Raw genomic sequence first — 3,749 nt, forward strand, 5'->3', positions numbered from 1 at the left:
GGCCTGGGTCATATCCAGCAGCTCTTACCTAAAAATAGGGCATTCTTGGCTCAATGGCTAGGGCGCTAGCCACATACACCGGGGTTTGTGGGTTCCTATCCCCCTGGGTAGAGTGCCATGGCATCATGCTCACAGCAACCTCCAACTCCTGGGCTCAAGCAAGTCTCCTGCCTCAGCCTCCCAAGTAGCTAGGACTACAGGCACTCGCCACAATGCCTGGCCATTTGTTGGTTGCAGTCATCATTGTTGTTTGGCGGGCCCGGGCTGGGGATTCGAACTTGCCACCTTAGGTGTATGTGGCTGGCGCCTTAGCCGGTTGAGACACAGGCGCCAAGCCTATTTAATTTTTTTTGAGACAGAGTTTTACTATGTCACCCTTGGTAGAGTGCCATGGTGCTCATGGCAACATCAAACTCCTGGGCTTGAGTGATTCTCTTGCTTCAGCCATCCACATAGCTGGGACTTCAGGTGCCTGCCACAATGCCCAGCTATTTTTTGTTGCAGTTGTCATTGTTATTTAGCAGGCCTGGGCTGGGTTTGAACCCACCAGCCCCGGTGTATGTGGCTGGCCCTGTAACCACTGTGCTATGGGTGCTGAGCCTATTTATTTATTTAAAGAGACAGGGTCTTGCTCTGTTGCCCAGGTTGGAGTATAACGAAACAATTCGTAACTCACTGCAGCCTCAAACTCCTGGGTTCAAGGGAGGCTAAGTAGTTGGGACTATAGGCACACATGAAAATCCCATTTGGAGGGCAGCGCCTGTGGCTCAGTGAATAGGGTGCCGGCCCCATATTCCAAGGGTGGTGAGTTCAAACCTGACCCGGGGCAAACTGCAACAACAACAAAAAAAATAGCTGGCGTTGTGGCAGGTGCCTGTAGTCCCAGCTACTCGGGAGGCTGAGGCAAGGGCAAGAGAATCACCTAAGCCCAAGAGCTGGAGGTTGCTGTGAGCTGTGACACCAAGGCACTCTACTGAGGGCAACAAAATGAGACTCCTGTCTCTAAAAAAAAAAAAAAAGAAAAAGAAAATCCCATTTGGAATGGAGGACTGGTGGACTTGTGGAGAAATTCTAACTATGCTGGGAGGGGAAAAGAGATGGATCACAGTCTCACCTATACCCCACCCGAGCTACCACGTTCAGCTAAGAGGTTGAGAGAAGTTTCTTTTACCCTAGGGTGGGCCCAGAGGCTGTTCACTGCCCACTTACCTCCACTCTAACCACCTCCTATAGAGGGATGAGTAACAGAAGGCACTGAGTCACACACAGTGACATCAGCTGTCACTTACTAGACACGATCACCTTATATGGGGCAAGATTAGAGCAGAAGTTGTCTTAGATGTTTCCTTACTTCCACCATTGTTTCCCTCCCAGTAAGAGGCTATCTGAGGAACCAAGAACAAGGAAGAACTGAGGTGGGAGGACCAAAGTACAGGAAGGCCAAAGTAGCTAGGGATAGAAACCTGAGGAAACCAACCAGAGGGGAGCAAGGAGGCAAGGTCTACAGGTATTTATTAATAGTTTGTAAAGCATTCTAGACAGCCATGACATCAGGTTTGTGGCCTCAGAATGACTAATAAAAATGGACCTCACTGTGCTCCTGAAGATGCATTTATTGCCAAATCAGTAACTATAGGGGGCCTGGGTCATATCCAGCAGCTCTTACCTAAAAATAGGGCATTCTTGGCTCAATGGCTAGGGCGCTAGCCACATACACCGGGGTTTGTGGGTTCGAACCCAGGCCAGGCCTGCCAATTACAATAAAAAAATAGCTGGGCATTGTGGTTGACACTTGAGGTCGCAGCTACTTGGGAGGCTGAGGAAAGAGAATCACCTAAGCCCAAGAGTTTGAGGTTGCGGTGAGTTGTGACGCCACGACACTCTACCTAGGGTGACAGCTTGAGACTCTATCTCAAAAAATAATTAATTAAAATAGTGTATTCTCTTTCTCTTCCCCCAGGTCCACAGAGCAAACTAGGATAGGACCCAGAAGGGGTGGGGGTGGCAGTGAGAAGAACAGAGACAGAAGGAGATCATAGGCCTGAAGAATCAGGAATGCTATGGTTTAATGTGTCTCCCCAAAGTCTGTGCTGGGAAAATTTTTTTTTCTAAGACGAGTCTTACTCTGTTGCCTGGGCTAGAGTGCAGGGGCATCATCATAGCTCCATGCAACTTCAAATTTCTGGGCTGAGGCAATTCTCCTTCCTTAGCTTCCTGAATAGCTGGAACTACAGGTCTATGCCACTGAGCCTCACTAATTTCTTCTATTTTTAGTGGAGACAAGGTCTTGTGCTTATTCAGGCTGGTCTTGAACTTCTGACCTCAAGCGATACTCCTCAGTTTTCCTGAGTTCTAGGATTACAAGCATGTGCTGGAAGTTTAATTCCCAATGTAATAGTATCAGAGGGAGAGCCTAATATGAGGTGAATGGGTCATGAGGGCAAAGTCCTCATAAACAGATTCATGTCAACCACAAGTCAGTGGAGCCCCTGGTACCTTTCTCTGTCTCATGTGCTTGCTACTACCCTCTGCCTTTCCATCATAAAATGACTCTTATGGGCTTGGTACCCGTAGCTCAGCAAGTAGGGCTCCAGCTACATACACTGAAGATGGCAGGTTTAAGCCTGAGCCAGGCCTGCTCAACAACTGCAACCAAAAACAGCTAGGCATTGTGGCATATGCCTGTAGGCCCAGCTACTTGGGACACTGAGGCAAGAGAATCGCTTATGCCCAAGTGTTTGAGGTTGCTGTGAGCTGTGACAGCACAGCACTCTACTGAGGGTAATATAGTAAGACTCTGTCTCAAAAAAAAAAAAGTGATTCTTATGATGCTGGTGCCATTGGCAGCCTTCAGAACTGAGAAGCTTTTCTTTATAAATTACTCAGTCTGTGGCATTTTGTTGTAGCACAAAAAATGATCTTAAGGAGCTAAAGTCCCAGCGGCCTTTTATGACATAAGCAGTCCTGAAGTACTTAATGATTTAGTGTTAAAAGCAACCCCAGAGGCTAAGATCACCTGCTTAGAAGTCGGAGAGCTGACAAATTAAAACCTAAGAGCAATTATCAGTATTTTTAGTATAATAAAGCTTTAGCATTCTGTTGCCATAGAGATCAGTAGAAAATGGAGGAGCCCCACAGAGCCCTGCTCCTGAATTCAGGCCCTTCCCTTTTAGTTGGTCCCTAAGCTGATAAACCAGGATCTTTCTCATCCCTTGTCAAAGGCTAAGAAGGGCATCAAAGGAAAGTGGACCTCCACTTTCACAAAGCTATTCCTGGAATACTCAGTTCTCTGGAATTCACTGGTCCCAAGGCTATTACCCCAGGCAGAACCATATAGAAAACAAGGGTTGACGGAACTAACAGAACAACAACAAAAGATAAACAATGGGTCCAGAGAACCCTGATGTACAATGCCAAACCCCTTTGGATACTGACTAAAATTGTGACTATGAAGAGAGTCAAAGGCAGGTATAGAGGCCAGTAGGGTAAAAATGGGAGCTCAGGAGGCTTCTGTGGTTCCTAAAACTCCTCAAGATCACAAAACACCCCTAAAAAAGAGTACGGACTGTGCTACTGTCACACTGCCATCTGGTGGAAAGACAAGATCTGTCTTTAGGTACAGAGGAGCTTGGAAGTCTGTCCAGTGGGCAGGTAGGGATGGAAAAAGTAAAGGTGGCTCGGCGCCTGTGGCTCAAGCGGCTAAGGCGCCAGCCACATACACCTAGGGTGGCGGGTTCAAATCCCCAGCC

This window comes from Otolemur garnettii, unplaced genomic scaffold (assembly GCF_000181295.1).
Source record: "Otolemur garnettii isolate 467f Iridium unplaced genomic scaffold, OtoGar3 scaffold00225, whole genome shotgun sequence".
NCBI lineage: Eukaryota > Metazoa > Chordata > Mammalia > Primates > Galagidae > Otolemur > Otolemur garnettii.